Here is a 19282-nt window from a genome sequence, read left to right as displayed (position 1 = left end):
GATGCAAGAGTCTCGAAGAAGTCTAGGCCGAGTACAGGGAAAGCACAAATGAGCAACACAGAGAAACTGCTCTCTTTTTATCTCTATAACCTCCACCCTCCCTTTTACCTTCCAAAGTTGTAACCCTGAACTTGGGACAACAATCAGGTGATTTCTGTTGAAGCTGTCCTTCCTTCCCCTAATCTATTCTTTCACATAATTAACTGCCTGACTTACTTGTCCTCTGATTTTATCTGAGGAGCTGGCAAATTTCACTAATTCCTGCAGTTACCACATATCAATGTTAAAGATGTATTTAATTCCCAAGATGAAAAGCAAACACTCAGAGTATGCATAAGAAAGACGGAAATACTGAAAAGTTAATAACACTTGCCACTCTTGTAGCACCTTTCAGTCAGTGATTTCAAAGCCCTTACAAAACAAAGCCTTATCATTCTCATTTTGCTGAAACTGAAATGCAGAAAGGTTAAGTGATTTGTTTATTTATTTATTTGTGATTCATTTATTCTGCCCTAACAAGTCAGTAATGAGCTGGGAATAGGAGACAAAATGTCTGATGCCTTATTCTCTTTCAGACCACTCACCTTGCACATGGTGGAAGCTGATGACATTTACTTTTATAAGTCAGGAATCATCATTATTAAATTGACATGCCTACACTATGCTTAGAAATAGTCACAAAAGTCAAGGGCCATCGCTTTGGAGCTCAGAGTTCAGAGCAAAGTTACTTTGAACAATTATAACTTAAAGAAATAGGGAGTTAACTGAGACATTTATTCAGTGAGACCCTGGTGTGAAGTCACAAATCCTGCTAACATTTATTGTACACCATGTGACAGGTGCTGTCCTCAGTGCACTGAGTTCATAAAATCAATTAAGCCATATAATAATCTTAGCTGTAGCTACTGCTGTTATTCAATTTTCCAAAAAAGAAAATGGAGGAATAGAAAAGTATTTTGCCCAAATCACAAATTGAGTAAAACTGGTAGGGCCAGAGATGCACAATGTATGGCACCTGACTTCAGAGCCTAATGATCTCTACTAAGCAATACTGCCTCTCTTTTGCATCCCTGCACCATGCCAAAAAATTAACAGCAGAAAGAGCGTTTAGTACAAATTAACAAAATGCAGTGCTAATGTAACTTTGGATGTGCTCATAATCTACTGAACAATATTATTTCTAATTGTGAATATAACTTCATACCAATTTTTTTTAAGTAAAATCCAAAGTTTCCAATGCTTATGGGAGAAACAAAGATAAAAAGGATTTTTTAAAAGTCTAGTTTGAACTTCTAATTTATTGCAACATGGCTGTATCCTTTTTGCTTTGGGAACGGATGGTATAGGGAATATTTTGAAAGGAGTGTTCAATATGAATCCACATTTTGACTACAAAAGTGACTAAAAAGGTTATTTCACTTTTTCGTTTTCAAAACAATTTTATTAGATATTATCCAAGTGTCAGATGTATAAGGAGGATCTACAAAATATAAACTTAAATTATTAATATTTATTGGAAGCTAAATATTAAAATTTTAAATAATGTACTATGTGGTGTTGTGAAAAGAATACTGACCTAATCAGTCCAGACCTGGTTTCAATGTCTGTCCCAACCAGAGACTAGTGTGACCTTGGGTAAGTTATGTAAACTTACTGATGTCTAATTTTCTCAGTTCTAGAATCATGATATTCCTGCTATGCAAGGCTGTTGGGAGGATTAAATAGACCATCCACTCTTTGAAGAAATGACTCAAATCTTTTTGTTCACCACTTCCCAATGATCAGCCTAGCATAATCTTTGGTTTATTATAGATGTTAAATACATATTTGTTGAATGAATGAGGATACTTACAGTTCTAACATAGCTGGCATGTTAGATGTTCAATACATGTTACAATTTTTTAACTTTTAAAAATTATTAATGTTATTATTGTTAATAATGTATATGCAACAACTGCTAAGGATCTGAGAATGACAATACTTGGAAGCTGACAAGTTAGTTTGCCACAGCTTCATGAATCTGAGTGGAAGACACAAGACTCCTGGATCAAAGACAAAGTAGTTTATTACTCGCAGCAATAACCACAATCAGGGATTCACAATTTTTGCACTGAGTCCCAATTCCCTCAGGACAACAAGATGAGGGCCAAGTAATACCTGCACAATCCATGGGTGATATCATAGGAGAATGGTCAGTAAGCATGCTTGCCTTTCACTCCAGTGATAGGCAGTATCTCTATCCTTAAGGCTGAAAGCAAATCTGCTCTTTACTTTGATGTGTAGAAACATGGGAGACCCATAGAGAATTGTTGCCCAACAGTATAAAAGCACACAGTACATTGAAATGTGATCAGAATGTGGTTTTCAATTATAAAACAACAGTCTAGGATATAACAAAGTCATCTTATTTTTAAAGAGATTTTAATGGTATATTTAATTTGTTAGATGCCTTGCTGTCTAGATTATATTTTTTTCTTTAAATTTTACCATTTTGTGAGAATATAAACATTGGTTCAGGAGTCAGAACTATGGTTTCTTTGAAGACTATTCCATTCTGAACAAGGGTTTATGAAAGAATTTTTATCTATCAAAAACAGAAATCATGAACTTGAAACTATTATTACAGGATTCTATGCAGACAAACTGAGCAGCCATATATTTGCATATTGGAAATATACAGTCGTGGAACATCCCAGGCAGCAACTCTAACAGTGATAAACTTGCAGTATTCTCTGCCAACAGCTTTCTCAGATTATTTTCCTATTTTTCTACACTTGCCGCTGCTAACCCTTGGAAGGAGTGGTTTACAATTATTGCATTCACTTCTTCGATACTCATTCATTCAGCCCTTAATCCCTTAATGTCAGGCTTTAGTACTAATGGCTCAAGAAAACCATTAAATATCAACAGTAAAATTTAAATAATCAAATTCAATGACTTTTCCAAAGTCTTCTCCTACTTGTACTTTTGGTATCAGCCTGTCCTTTTTGAAAGTCTCTGCTTTTTGAATTCTATGCCTAGTTCTATTCCCATCTCTCTGAAAGGCAGCACTTCAAATTTCTCTTACCTGGTTCTGTTTCACATCCCATCTGTTAAATGTTAGTCTTTTTGGGGTCCTTCATCCTTTTCTCTCTTCAGGCTCCTTCTCTCAGTGACCCCATGGTTTTCAAGCCTTAGTTCTATAAAGATGGCGTTGAAAAGTAAATCTCCATTTCTAAACTCTCTCCTCATTCAGTCTCCTATTTTCAGACATCTGCCAGACACCTCCACCTAATGCCCTAAGCATATCTCAGACTCAACGTGTCTATCACTTAACTTCTTCACTTATCCCGCCAAATCAGTTCCTGCCCATGGCTACCCAATCTCTTCTAAGCACACTGTTGTCGTGGAGTACAGTGCTTTGGCTTGTCCCCTGGCATTGTGGCTGAATGGTAATACCTGTCTTTCATCATGTTACCACCACCCTGGTTTAGAGCCCTATAGTCAACCCCTTAGCAAATCTACCCCTTGGCAAATGCAACAGCATCCCGACAGGCTTTCCCGCTTATAGGCTATACTTTTCCCTGCATCCTGTTTCTGTTTTTTACTTCTAGGAGAAGAGACTGCTAGTTACTCCTTGCTGCCTACTAGACAAATCCATGCCCGTTAGTCTGGTGTCAAGTCTCTTTACAACCTGGCCTTTTCCTGCTTTCATTCAACAGATATTTAATGGACTAGGAATAATATAGAATATTCATAATCAGACACGGTACCAACTTGGAGTGGGTACTTCAGGAGGAGGAATGAACTGACATTAATCAGTTAATGTATTATTATAAACCATGAGAAGTGATACTACAGAAAGTCATAGTTCCACCTTTATCTGCTGCTGCTGTCCTCCATATATCTGATGATCTTACCAAGTTGGATTGTTTGATGATGGATCAAACTTTTGTTTCCTTTTCCTTTTCAAAATGTAGTAGTTACGTATTGTGTCTTATCTGAACTTCCTTCTTCCTCCTGCTTCTCACTATCTTTTGAAATCTTTTCTATTCTATGAGGCCCAGCTCTCAAATGTCATTGCTCCTAGAGTCTGTCTTTGATCACCTTAGCCACTCTTAAACCAACGAGAGCTCTTTGTATGATGTTTATGAGATTCGCACTTACCATATTATTCTGTAGTGTGTGTGCACGTGGCACCTGCCTCTTCTATATTGAGAAAAAAAGCTGAGCGGGGGGCACCATGTTTTAATATTTGTGTGTAATCCCTACATGCCAAAAATATTAGCCGTTCATAGTAGACCTTCACTATTTGTTGAATGAGTGAATGAATTAATACAGTACTCCTAATATCCAGGGTGTTTCCTCTGGCTAGCTGCTACTTCATAGAAAAACAGTCCACGGCTAATGTGATAGGAGACTGACCCTCTGCTGGCAAACAAGTTAACAAGGCATTATGATAGGCAGCAGTTTCATCTGTAAAACCTCCACCTGGAACCCAAATCTCCCACAGAGCAGTTAGGAAGGAGGTTGATTTCCCAATAGATGGGGGGAAATAAAATCTACCTACAAAATTCACTACAGCAGGGGTGCCCAGAGCATAATGTTGTCACCTTCTTGGGAACACAGTATTTCTAGTAAGAGTATCATCAGAAATCAGTCACTCAACAGTTCTGTTCTTGCCATATCATTTTAGGAAATGCTGTTTGCAGAAACAGTAAAATAGACAAAGCTTTGCTATGTCTCAAGACACTCCTCTCCTAAACCAGAGGCCTCCAATTTTCTAAGCCCATTAAACCACTCTCTAATTTTATGCCTAAAACATGCTGCTATATATGTGGTTTAAAACAATCATAAGATTTAGCATATTATATCTTCATGGCTCTTTGCACACATCAAGTAATTATCCACATAACACCCCTGCGATGATGGTGTTATTATTCCCATTTTATAGATAAGGATATTGAGACACTAGAGATCTAATAATTTGCCTAAGGCAGTATAATAGCCCAGCTGCAGAAACTAAATTAAAATAGAATGTTCTGACTCTTTGTCCTGATTTCAAACTGCAAAATTATACTGGATATCAGGCTTTTCTCTATATGCATACTTTATAATATCTACACGGGCATGCATTGGATTACATACGGGTCTTACAAAATAAGCATCACTATTATTTAACAGTAATAGATACACTTCCACATATGCTGCTTTCTGCATGTGAGAGAAGAGAAATAAACAATATCCTGGTATGCTTAGGAATTATATTAATAATTCTATCTAATAATCTGCTCCTCTTAAAGATATAACATTCCACACTGTTAGCAATTTTAGTATTCTCACAATGAGATGATTAGAAACAAAATGGCTGGTTTGAAAAATATTTCCAACTACATTCATTTTGTGCTGTAATGCCTCACCAAAATGGGAGGACATGATAATCCTGTACCTCATGCAAAATCAATTACATTTTAGTTCAAGATTCTCAGTGACTGAAACAGAGTATTATTTTATGTCCTGAACACTATGTTGTTTCGGTTACTAAGGAAACCAGTAGCAAAAACTAAGTTTACAGTGATGCATTCTCAAGAAATTGACTACAATGTCAGTCTCTGGGGTATCATTACAAAGTGCTATTTGCATTTAAATTTCTTATAACCCTTAAGCAAGTGATTTGTTTGTTTATAAGCATGAGTATGCATTTTTTTTAGCTCTGGAAATTTTTTTTTAAAGATTCAACCAATACGTTGATATTTAACCATTTAGAGAGCTACCTGTTAAGCACACGTACAATGTCCCTTCCTGAATTATTATGTGTGGATTGCACTTCTGTGGGTTTCCAATGAGACCTCCTTTAAAGCCTCTGCACATAATGTGCTCCTCACTAATGAAAGCCGCACATTCTGTTTCACACATGGTAACAAATAGGCGAAGTCATGTTGACTTATACTGTTGCATGTCACAAATAACAAGATTCTACAGGAATCAATACATCTATTTTGCACACAAGGTTTCTGGAGTCTAGGGCTATTCAAGACAGACTCCAAGTTCCTCGGGGAAGGCAAGGAAAACCCTAGATTTTTCTTGACAGACACTTGCCTCTTTTGTCAAAAAGAAACAACAAATATTCTGATGAGTTACTGATGCTTTTATAGTGGAAAATTCTCCTGACAAACTACTCTACTGACCAGAAATGACAAGGCCTTGACATGCTGCCTTTGCCTACAGAATATATAGAACTGCTGCAAAAGCTGATCGGACTCAATACGGCCACAGAGAGAGGGAGAGGGATGGAGGCAGAGCAGCGTCAAAAGACACTGACTCTGGGCTATTTTCCCTTAGTGAAATCAAAAATCCATTCATTCTCCCACCAGAATTATTTCCCAGCACTGTTCTTTGTCTTAAGGTTTTGCAGTTAAAACCTTGTAATTATTTTTGCATAAAAAACACTTCTTTGGCTTCAAATTTATTCTATATTTAGTGAAATAAAACCACACAAACAGTGTAAAATGAGCCTTTGCTAAACAAATCACTTTTATGACTAAGCAATTGCACACACTCACCCCAAGGAACACACAAACAAAATAGAAGAGGCAAGATGCCTATTTGAAACTGCAGACAAGCAATTGCAGATACAGCACTCCACAGTAAAACAAAATTAAGTAACATTCTAACTTTAGAAAGTATGGCACTGATTTAGATCAGATGTTTTTTGATAGAAAATTATTTCAGCAAAGTAATTGTAAGCCAGTCTTTTGCACTGCTCATTTCCTTCTTCCCTCCGATTTCACTCCATATCAGTATCCCCAGTAAATATATTGCTCTTGAATACTAAGAAATTATGAAAGCAAGGAACAGAGATCAGGCATTCCTGGGTATCTGGGAAACAAGCACACTGGAGGCTAATTTTGTGTAAGATTTCTTTTACTTCCCATCAATATGCCATAAGCCTGACCTGGAGGATCCCCTTCAATTGATGCAAGAAAGTAATTAAGTCTCCAGGCTCATCACAACCTGTGCAATCTCATGTGCAAAGATTGAGCTTTGAGTCAAACAGCTTTTAGTTTTATGACAAAGAATCTTGTAATGTAGGGTTAACAATTAAAGCCAGGCAGTATGTTTCTCTCATGGGGCTTGGTGCTCACTCAAGTGCTACGATCACCAAATTCATTTAAAAGGAGTTGAGTTTAAACCCAGATTTTTCTTTTTTGCTTTTATTTTCTTATCCTTTTTTTTTTTTTTCAGGTCGGCCTTTCCTTGCTCTGCCTGCTTTGTCATCTAGCTTTCCTTGTGGTCCTTTCTTTCTTGTTACTCTTGGTCCCCACCCTTAGGAAATGTTAGAGTTGTTTCCTCTTTGGTGTGAGTCACATAACAAAAATCAAATCCTCAGCCAGTGTGTGGGTTGAAAACAAAATGTATCATTGACAGGCTTAAGGAGAACTCCTGAGTGTCTGTAAGGTATCAGTTCTGCTGAGTCCCAGCCAGAGAGTCAACACGTACCTACTCACCGATACCCTGGGTCTATTTAGTGCATTTTCTCATTGGCTTTCTTCCTTGCTTAATCAAGTGGAAGACGCAGCCACCTCATTACAAACAGAACAGAATGAAGGCTTACCTTGCTTTCTCCCTTTTAACAGGGTTTGACCTTTTTTGTCTCCATGCTAGACATCTGCTTGCTTTCTACAACAGCTCCACATCATAATAGTCCAGTGTGTATTTTTAAACGTATGTTTTAAAATACATGTCATTTGTTTGGGGACTAATAATATGGGCCACATGTTATTAATATAAAGATTGATTTAATCATTAGCTCTAAGAATGTATGATACAGCTCCAAACCCCCCACCCCCCCGACGCCAAACACACACACAAAAATGAAAAAGGAAAAAAAAAAAGCGAATGTAGGCAGACAGGCTCCTTCAGGAGCACATGATCGGTGGCCTTCTGGCATATTCAAGTCCATATGAGACTGAAGACCATAACAGTTTACACAGGCAGACAGGTACACTTTTAAAAACTGACGTCTGGGGCAATGGTTGTTTTGCTTTTTTAAAAGGGAGACATTTAAGATCTAAAAGAATACATAAATCCTCTCAAAATTTGCATCATTAAGGCTTCCTTCTAATTGATTCTTTTAAAAAATTGTTGTATTTTCACTGCTTCAGAACAGAACTACAACAGCTGAGAAGGAAAAGGTGGCAAATACAGTTCAAATGTGACTAAAAATGTGTCATTCTTCTGCAAGCATTTAGTTGTTGAACACAGCATCCTGAATGAAATGAAGTATATCTGTGCATGTGGTGCACAGTGCACAGACTCAAACCCATGGTACACAGTGCACAGAGCCTCAAGCCAAGACATTACTGAATATTCTTTAACCTGTGTTGGAATTTAGCGGTAGTATTTTCTTGTTTTCTACAAATCTCCTACTTTTTTGCTAGCACTTACTTTGGACAAGGACAGAGGACAGGGCTGCTTTGAAGAGGAGACGACTGTAAACTAAACGTGAAATTTTTCAAAATGATCGCCCTGGCATTTTACCCTTTGCATTGTGGTCAGAATTCACTGATTTGCATATATAACTGCAGGAGTTAAAGGTGCAAATACAATAATCACAGCACAACTCAAGATGCAGATGGGAGAACCAGCAGTTGGCCTCTACTTGAGTTCTTCCCTTGAGTGATGGAAAGGGTCCCAGCTTCTCATCTGTTTTCCTCAAGTTGTTTCACCTTAACTCTGTTTCAAAGTCATAATAAAAAATCTTCTATCTTAACCTTGGCATGAGGTCAGGAGAAGAAAAGATTTTAGAGAGCGCACTTATAGGTTTTTATCCTGCAGTCTCAGGGGACTGTACATTCTCCAGCCAGCTGTACCTTTTGAAGTTTCATAGAGATACTATACTCTTTCTAGTTACAATTTCCTTTTTTTTTTTTAAGAATTTAAGCTGATTAGTTAGCAACTTTTTTTAAACTATTTCATTTGATGTAAGTGGTTTAAGCTATATTGCCTCTTGTCAGCTCTTCTCTTCACAATGACAAGTTTGTCTTTCCCACAAAACTACCTCTGATAGCCTCAGTGTTGGTATATTTGTATTTCTAGTAAAGTTGAATATGGAGATAGCCAGAAAGAACTTGCGTATGTAAATCAACTTATTCTTATTTAAAATAAATATATCAGAGAGGAGACAATGTGTTTTCATTTTTAGATATAAAGAAGTTACATCCAGATAATTCTGTGTTTGAAGGGAGATATTATTTGAGGCAAGAAACATATACTACATATACATAAGACACATTTGGCCATATTTTAAATATGAGTGTGTTGCATAAATCCTAATGTTTATATTGTTTTTAACATACTTGAGGTATGAGAAAAAAAGAAAGTTATGCTGTCCGGCTAATAATTAAATCTGACCACTATAGGATTGTTTTCCACTGCCCCACATTCAAGAAAAGTGCAGGTTTCTCAGCTACAGCTGAATGTAAGTGTCAGGTGAAAAGACTGAAGTGAGGGTGTTGCCTCTTCACAGTCTCAGTCCCTCCTCACAGTCCTACCCAATTCCATCCTGACGTAACACAAGACAAGAGCTTGTCCTCTGCAATGAGAGTGATGACTAGTGACTGAGCATTTGTATGACCTGAAAACATAACTGAACGGGGAAAAAAATGAAAATTAACTTTCAGTGGCTAAGAAGGGGAAACTTAGTAGCCTGAAAATTTATTTGTCTACAGTACTAAAAGTAGAATGTAACCAAATAAAAATATATATAAGTCAATGTGTATTTTCCTTACTTAATTTAAATACCACAAAAAAACAAAATAGCTGAACCATGAGAGTCCTCAGAATAACAGAAAAGAAGGCTCCCATAAACAATTATGGTTTCAGATATGATATTGGGTGATTGTTCAAAAAGACTAAGGAAGTTCCACAGGAATTGTGCCAGCCAGAAACATGACACACACACACACACACACACACACACACACACACTCTCTCTCTCTCTCTCTCTCTCTCTCTCTCTCTCTTTAAATGTACCCTTTGGTTTACGGAACAAAACCTTGTGGTCCTCTACTAGATGTGTAAAAATGCACCTGAGAGAAATAGGGAAAGGAGGAAGATTTCAATGTTCTCCATTTACCTCTCTGTAGGACATTCTCAGGTTATTCCTTAAGACATAAATTCTGGGCAAAACTTCAGGTTAACCTCCTAGCCAGGAGCTAGTAAATGCTGCCAAGTCCTAAGAGAGAACCAGCTAGAACTCCTGTTGCTGGCATAATTGGGCAGCAGGCAAATTGAGTTGAGCCCACACAAGCCTGTGCCATCCACATCACCTTGTCCTGTCTGCACATTTGAAAATGGAGCGAATTATATTCTGGGAATGTAACATTGTGATTTTCTCAGGGAAGTGGGTACTTTATTTTGAGTTAAAATAATACCTCCCACATCTCCTGCTAAAACACACACACACACACACACACACACACACACACGTCTCCTTCCTATAACTTCCTAAAATGTATCCAGGCCCTGATTAACGAACTTTATTCATTTTATTTTAGGTAGTTGGGAATGTGTCTCTACCTTAGTAAAGGCAGACCCTTTACAAACTGTGTGAGGTTGTGATGGAGCGAGTGATTTAGAGCACAGGCCACTGATGGTCCCCTGGTACACTTTCTAGTGTGTTACCTTGGGTAGGTAATTCAACCTCTTTGCATTTCAGTTCATCTGTGTAATGGAATATTAGTAGTATCTTATGAGGTTTCTTTGTGAATTAAATAAAATAATGCACGTAAAAGCCCTAGGATATAATAAACAATATGAATTATTAATATTTGTATTACTAGTTTCTAGCAGAGTAATTTTTCCATAATAAGTATTGCTCAATAAAAAGCAAATGATTTTTAAATATCTGGTTTGTTTTGACTTACTTATTTCACATTTTAAAATGTTCTACTAGCTATAGATAAATAAAAAGTAAGATATATAATATATAGCTAGATAATAAATAATATTTTTCACTAATATAACAAAAAGTCTTACTAGGGAAATTTAGGAGTCTTAGATGAGGATTTGCCATAACTTTTAATTAGAATATTGAACTTAACTGTCATAAAAAGTTACTTTGTTAATGATTTAGCATACTGGGAAGTGAATATCACGCTATCATAAAATTAAATTAAGGGAAACTTTTAAAACATACAACAAAAGAGATAAATGTCTCATCTTTTGACATTGAATGTAATTGGTATAGACCTCTATATTTTGGACCAATTTGACATAAATTTGGCAACACTGTAATGTCATTTTATTTGGTGAATAAATAAGAAGCTAAAAGTACTGCTAATATATTGAATACCTTACACTGGGATTTAAGGTGATGACACCCTTTCTGAAAGATTGCCTGGAACAAAAAAAAAAAAAAAAAAAAAAGGAGCAAATAGAGTCATAGAATATGAGAATTTAAAAAGAATTCAGAGATTCTAATTTTAATCTTTGAATGTTAAAGAAAACATGTCTAGGGAGGTGAAGGCTTTGCCTTAGTATTCAGCAAATTAGGAACAAAGCTAGGGTTAGAACCTAGATCTTCTCAGATTTCTGACTATCAACTTCAGGAAAATAAAATAAAATAGTTTTAAATGTAATTTCTGTCACTTAAAAATTGTTCAAGTTGAAATAGTTTTAGGGGTAGAAATGTTACATAATAGAAAACATTAAAATTACTCAGCAAATGTTTACAAGGATCTTTATTCCAATAGCTATTTTTATTTGCTTGTCTTACATTTGTACCAGAAAATTTATGTGTGTACTTAATTTTATCAATATTTAGATATAATTTCATTATCTATATTATTGAAAAACAAAGTTTCAGTGTATTGTATGTTTATTGTTTTTAATTTAATTTTTATTTAAACATCTCCATTTTTTATTCGAATTTTTGTATTAAAATAAAATTTCAGATTTTTATGAGAATAGTTGGCACACATTCACCTTGTTTTTTTAAAACCCTGCTTTATAAAATAAAGCAAATAAAAAATGGCACATCCATGGCACTTCTTATTAATAGTGGCACTTAGAATTATAAGAATTTTGAAATCACAATAAACAGAATTTAAATCATGTTTATGAAGAAAAACAAGGTAATTCACAGATAATGATGGGATAATAAAACCACAACTTTCTGAATCATGTCTAGAAGGTAAATTACATTACTTCACAGGTTGTCTTTCTAAAAACCTCTAAGATATACCAGTAGTTAAGCAGATAATAAATACTTCTCTCTTTCTAAGGTGGAGATGTTGAATGCTTTCTTCGTAGTTTGCTTTTATTGTTATTTTTTAGTATTTAACACATTTTGCACAGCAACTAAATTCATTTTATATGGACTTCAGAAATTTTAAACCTGAGGCCTAATGATGTAGAAGTCTTATTTGAATTAAATAAGGATATTATCTCTGCCAGAGACAAAGAATGTCAGATTAGACACTAAATTAATCACAAGACCACAAATATCATCTCTGTTCTTCATATAGTGTCCCTATGGATGCTGACATGTGTTAACCATATAGAAGAGATCACGTAATTATTATAACAATAGATAGCAAGAAACTTGGCTTTCATTTGATTCCTCTGCCCAGCTTCTTATAAAGTGACATCCATCTTATTTCTGTATTACACCAAAGTAAAAACAATATTTATATACATTAAGATTATGTAAAGACTAGGATGCGTAATGGTGTCTGGTATATATATCCACGATACAATCATATAGTACCTCCACTCTGAAGACATAGAATATGAATTCGCTTTAGTACCTAGCAAGGAGCCAAAGAGTACCTTACTTCCTATGTCTGAACATTTGACCGAACTTAAGAAACAACACCCCAGCAACCTTGTCATTTCAATTTTTCACACTTTTGTCTGTATGTGTTTTATGTCTCAACAAAGACTTATCTCCCCAACCCACTGCCACAGGATAATTCTCTGTAACAAAGCTCAGTCTCAATCTCCACCCAAATGAAAAAAGGGCAAATCCCCAAAGAGAAAAGTAACGGTCACAGCCATTTCTACAGGTCCCAATCTCACAGACCAAGGAGGGACCGATGACAGTTCATCGCTACCATAAACCGGCGAGTATGCCCCAAGGGGACTGGAGGTTCTGTAAGGGGATTTTGTAGGAAGAATATCTTTCTGAGCCCTCCAACAGAGAGAAGCGTTTTTTACAAGTAAGGAAGCTGTGTTGGCACAACGGACAACAATTTCAAGCTGCGAGGAGATGCAAATGGCCACCAGTGTGAGAATTTTGTTGTCTGACAGACACAGGGCTTCCTAACCATTCTTCTTCCCTCCGTCTTTTGTATAACAATGTTTGGAAGGAGAATGAACTCAACATTGTGCAAACACTTTTGCTATAAATCACCACAGCATCCAAAATATCAAGGGCCCCCCAAACCTTCAACCTGTCTTCCTTTCCTGGTCAGGGTTAGAATGTAATTAGACAGCCAAGCGAGAAAAAAAGGGAAGAAAAAAGGGGTGGTTGGCCAAGATGTGTAGCCATGCTTAAAATTGCACCTGGAACATCATGGCCTATTTCTCCCATATGATTGTTAATAAAATAAAACTTTATTTTATGTAGTGTCTTTATGCCAAAATGCATCCCCAAATACTTGACAGACTTAAATAATGCATTTAATACAACCGTCGTATGGTGTTATGGTGTCCCAGATCACTAGGAATCTTGAATTAATACATTATAATGATTTCTCCCCAGAGGGAGCTGGAAGTGCCTTGTTGCTGGGCAGATTATGGTAAGGGGATTGGGGTAGCATAATTAAGAGGGGAGGTGCTTGGTAGCTGGCATTCTTCAGTGATTCTAATTTTCTTTTCTCTATTTGAAAAATCTGTAGGAGACTATTCTGTGGGCAAACTACAAGCCAGATAATTTTTTTTCAAATATAATGAACATCCAGACACTTTCCTGTAAGAAATGGAGAGATACTGGATGATGATGATGATGATATGCTATGGATGAGAATGCTGACTGTGAGTTAACCTCTTGTAACATCTTTCAATAAGACAAAGGCTTAGCTTATTCGCCTAAACATCTTCATATAAATGAATAAAACGCTGAGCCCCATGTGGAACTATTTCAGGCAGTTTCTAATACACCTAGCATGTGACCTTCCACACCCCCAAGTCCCTTGTGTATGGCATATTCCAACTAATATAGAGGCTTTTGTCTCTTTCCATATGCTGGGCTGTCTCTCTAACACAAAAGCCACTTTTGAAGTGCAAAAATAAATGTGTTAAAGGGCTTTTAAACTAAACTCACAATGATATAATCATTTAAGGGAGTTGATGTAATCATTACAAGTAATTTGTCCTTGCCAAAGATTGAAAAATGAGTTCTAAAAGGGGAGAGCTAATGCTGAAGCCTGCATCTTGCTTCGCATAGAAGGACAAAAAATGCCTCTTACATATTTTTGCATAAGTTGTTCCACTGCCTAATTGGGCATGAGAGCAGGATAGAATTTATGGCTCAGAGCACTCCTCAGCCACAGGTGTAGAGTGAGATTGGGATTGTTAGCAAGCTGATATTGGTCTGGAACCCAGTTTAAGCATTTCATTTCTAGCAGTTAGACAGATGTCACACATTCTCAGGCAGCAGAATGTGCTCTTCCCTTTGCCACAGAGATTAGCCACAGCCTGTGATGCTGGTACTTTGCTGGAAGGAATAGGACAGGAGCTCCACTGCTGTGTTATTATCTGGGATCTATTATGTTTTTACATTTTTCAAAAATCTTTAAGCTAGATCTTTGACATTCAACTGCCTATAAAGACATGTGCCACCTGATGAGAAGCTTTGATGTGCATTTTGAGGATTAAATAATCTAGATAGAAGGCAATGTGTTTCCAGCCAAGAAGAAAACTATGGAGAAAATTTTGCCTCCTGCAGCTAAGCTCTGTTGGCAGTCAATACCTTTTAGCTTACCCTCTATATTTGATTTCATACATATTTACAGACTATTTTTCCTCTTAGTGCTAATTCTTTTGAGGCCAAATTAAGAACAAAGATAGCAGGAACAGGCTTCATCAAATAAAAATGTAAATATGCTGCATCTCATTTGTGCTTGAAGAAACTTTATTTAAATATTTTTTATCAAGTGGAATAGTCTGGCTATATCATTATCAGTGGCTGGGAAAGTAATAACCTGGCGAGTCAGTGTAAGTCAGGGAGGGGAAAGTGAGCTCATACATTCTGTTAATGTGGCCTACTTTGGAGTGAGATTTTTCTATGACTTCCAAAAAGAAAGTGGTAATAGTGTTGATGTACACAGTCTAGGACAATTGTCATGATTAACTTCATTTTACTATATATCAAATGAAGAATTACTGACTTCGACTAACGGTATTGTGCAAAGTAGTGATGATGTATTTTTAAGTGAATAAAATGGGGGATAATTTGCAGATTTTTATCTATTTTAGACTTTGGTTTAAAGAATGGTAAGAGAAAGCTCCAGGTAGTCACAAACTAAATAGACTCTGTTGAATTTTATTTCCTCTAACTTGGTGCAAAGTATGATATTGCATCTTCAGCAGTGGCCAGGAAGTAAAGCAAAGAATCAGGCTTGCCGCATAAAACATGCTACTCATTCAATAAAACAGTAAGAAAAACACTATTTTTTAAAGACTTTCAAAGAAAAGAATTCTAAACCTCAGTCAGAAATTAGTTTTCATTTTTTCAGGTGTCAAAAAATATCACTTACACTTTGTCAAATTGCTCTAATCTGTCTTTCTTTAAAAAGAAATATTTAATAAATTCTGAAGAGGTGCTCTTTTCTCTGGTTGTGGGTGAAATTTTATATTTAAACTAAATGGATTTTTTAGAACAGCAGTTTGAGCGGATCAGTGTGCTATGTCAACTGCCAATGTGATGAACATCCCAACTCTCCTTCATTTTTCTTTGGGATCCCCCACAGCCCCCCCCAATTTACACACACACACACACACACAGAGACACACACACACACATACACACAACTTATTTATTTATTTAGCCAGGTTATTCTTAATAAGGGGAATGGGAGTAAAAAGTACAAACTCTCCTCTGTCATTGATTATTTTACATGATCTCCTTTGTTCACACATTTGCTCAAAATACTAATTGTTTAGTTCATTCAAATGTTTTATTTCTACTGGCTTTGAATGAAGGGGGTGGCAAGTTAACTTTTAAGAATTAAAAAAAAAAAGCTGAACATACATGATTGACCACTACATTCAAAAACGGAATGATTCTACAGCATCTATGGCTATTTGAGGGCATATAGTTCAACACAATGAACTCCTGCTACGAAGCAAGGAAGAAAGACTGTCTTATTGGGAAGAAAAGAAAAAGGCAGTTAAGATTGACCTCTGAGAGAAAAATGTTTCTTGCTAACTACTTTTTATGTGTGAGCCTGAATGACTGTCCTCTACAGCTCCGCAGATGAAATGTGTTCATGCCAATAAAAGGGAAAACTTTAAATATCTCGAGTATGAGAATAATGAAACTAGCATTTCTCATCTACAACATTATAATCAAAAGAGTTAGAAAATACTTTCCATAATAACTATGAAAGCGATTTATACAAATAAATGTTTCAAAATCTCAAAGGTTCCACCACAGTAATTAAAGGTGTAACTTTTGCATTTATTTTGCAATTCATGTCTCTGGAGGCTAATTTAGGGTACTTTTTACACAACAATATTAATTTATTTCTTTGTGCTACCTCTTACATGATTTAAAGTTAACATCTACGGTGTCCTTGCTTTCAAATGTAGATTTTCTCTTTCTGAATCTTGCTTGCTAGGAGAGCCGTGTATGCAATGCATTCACAATCCCATATATACTTTTCATACATACACATTCATACCCACACACAATCACAATGCACACAGAAACACAGACACCCTTTCTTCAGGGTAATATAGGAATTATCTCTAGGTTTTTCAGGGTGGCCCAGATGATTTGAAATGAATATCTCACTCAGAAACCTTAAAATGTTGAGATCATCATCTTGAAATCAAATAGATTGAACATTATTTACCTGTTTGAAATCAGTAGGCAGGATTAGTCACATATCCGGCTTTTTTGAATATCTAATTAAATCATATTATATCTACGTCAACTGGATACAAATTTGACATTAAGAGATTACAAAAAGAAAAAACGTGGCCAAAATTAATACTAGACATCTCTGTATACTAGATAACTTATTTCAGCCAACAGTCTTACCGATTGCTTCCTTGAGGGTTGCTGAGAAGTGCCCTGTTCTTCATGGACTTTTGTTGTCTTCTGGAAGCCTCCCTCTTGGCCCCCAGACTCTAAGTAACCTAGTTAGCATATTCCCCTTTGCATGTAAAAAGGGATGTACACTGTAACCTGAGGCCAGGCCCACCTTAATTAACATTTCAAATCAGAGACTCTAAGCAGATATTTTACAGAGGTACAGAAAGGGAAAGAAAACTGGCAGGGTGGGATAAAGCCAAGCCTATGGAGGCCTAATTTACTGAGCATTATTAAACAAAGATTTCCTAAAGAGACAGCAAAGAGAGAAATGGATTTCTACATAGAGTAATAAGCATTAAGAAACTAAGCTCATGTCTTTTAAAATGAGAACATCTGTGGCCAATTTCATTCTTTGAAATAGGTTAGACCACAACAAGAAATTGGACAACTACTTAACAGGGAGCTACTTCTGAGGTTTTGGGTTGATATCCACCCTTACCTGCTCCCAGCACACCCTGTGAAACCCCCTACTTTAATCATTTGAACGCCTAAGTTATTTGTCTATAAATGGTTTTTACTATGTACAAATAGAATATTTAGAATTCTTTAGTGGATTGAATCAGTGCAGACAGGTTAACTGGACCAATCAGGTCTCAAAGTGTTTTGTTGTTGTTGTTGTTTTTAACTTTAAGCATTTTATTCTTCCATTTTATTTGTCTGGGGGTTCTCTAGGACCATTAAACTGTGGTAGTTTGGGGGTTATCAAAGCCAAACTAAATGGGATGGAAATACTGAGTACAATTAATTAATCCAATTTGTTACTCTGCTTCCAAAACCAGTCAAGTGTACATTATTACCTTTTCTTTGGTATAGCACATGTTTTGGAGGCCAGTGGGTATAAATTAAACATATAGAAGTAAATAAAATACTTGTCTCTGCAGAATTGGACCTACTAAATGTTTCACTCCCAGTATGGTGTGCCTACAGTCAGAAACCCAGTCACCACCCAGAGTACTCATGGAATTAGGTTTTAATTATTCAGTTTCTATAAAACATTTAGTTGCCCAAATCTCTCATATTCCATACTATAATAATAATTCTAACAATCTACAGATTTTTCATCAAACTCAAAATTATGAACTGAACAATGACAATTTTACAATGTTATTAGTTGTTGTCACTCCAAAGACGGAAGTAGTACTTTTTCTGTTCATATAATTACAATAACACTGGTAACTCTTTCACAATCTTTGTTATTTTGCTAGGATCAAATAATTTAGAAGACTCTTTGTGCTAGTTGAGGCAGTTGAATGAGTGAACTTCAGCACAATTTCCAGAGTAATAAAACAGATGGATTTCTGCAAAAGCAGAAATATATTTTCTTCTACCCTTTTACCTGGCAGCAGTATTTTAAGCTAACCAGCTCCAATAGAACAGCTGATGCAAAGAATTAGAACTGGAAATTCCCTTGGATTGCCAAGGTATAAACAAGGGCATGACTCTAGACGTGACACTCACCTGGCATGTGTGCTTTGTGCTCTTCCAATGCCTGAGATCATAAATCAGTCACAACCTTTTCTGCATTAGTAAGACACAGCCTCAAAATCCTTCATGCCAGTGCTTTCCAAGTTCCACAGAATCACATAACATGCCCATAATTTCATCATATTCATTTTTACGTGTAGTAAGTAAATATCATTTACTTAGTTTTTTCCTTTAAAGTGACAATGTTTCACTTAATTGTGGTCTATAAGAAAAATGTGTGTTACTTCATTATATCTGTTAAATCACGGTTTTGTTATGCTAGTTAAATTTTCCTACTATATTAAATAAATGATTATTAAAATATAAAATATTATTTTGCATACCATCTGAATACCAAAAGCAGTGTGGAAAATATTGCTCTATATAGCGGTCAATTAATGGCTAGTCAGTCAAGAGAAAACTCATTTGCTTTCTTTACTGTAGAAAACATATCCACCAGGGGGAAAAAGTGTTTCACACAAAGTGATTCAATTAAAGTTAATTAAATAAATA

The 19282-nt window shown here is 36.0% G+C and overlaps 1 long non-coding RNA gene across 2 annotated transcripts in view; it reads right to left on the bottom strand.

The window, feature by feature from the left end:
• The window catches only part of LOC129398632 (uncharacterized), a 223541-nt gene extending 206217 nt beyond the window's left edge, over positions 1–17324 (bottom strand). For both annotated transcript variants that reach the window (XR_010110881.1, XR_008626451.2), the window contains exon 1: positions 17252–17324. This is a non-coding gene — a long non-coding RNA (uncharacterized LOC129398632). The remainder of the gene's footprint in view (positions 1–17251) is intronic.
• Between the last annotated feature and the right edge of the window lie 1958 nt (positions 17325–19282).

The sequence above is a fragment of the Pan paniscus genome, chromosome 1 (assembly GCF_029289425.2).
Source record: "Pan paniscus chromosome 1, NHGRI_mPanPan1-v2.0_pri, whole genome shotgun sequence".
Classification (NCBI taxonomy): domain Eukaryota; kingdom Metazoa; phylum Chordata; class Mammalia; order Primates; family Hominidae; genus Pan; species Pan paniscus.
The sequence above is the reverse complement of the archived record's forward strand: the minus strand, read 5'-3'. Positions and strand labels throughout refer to the sequence as shown.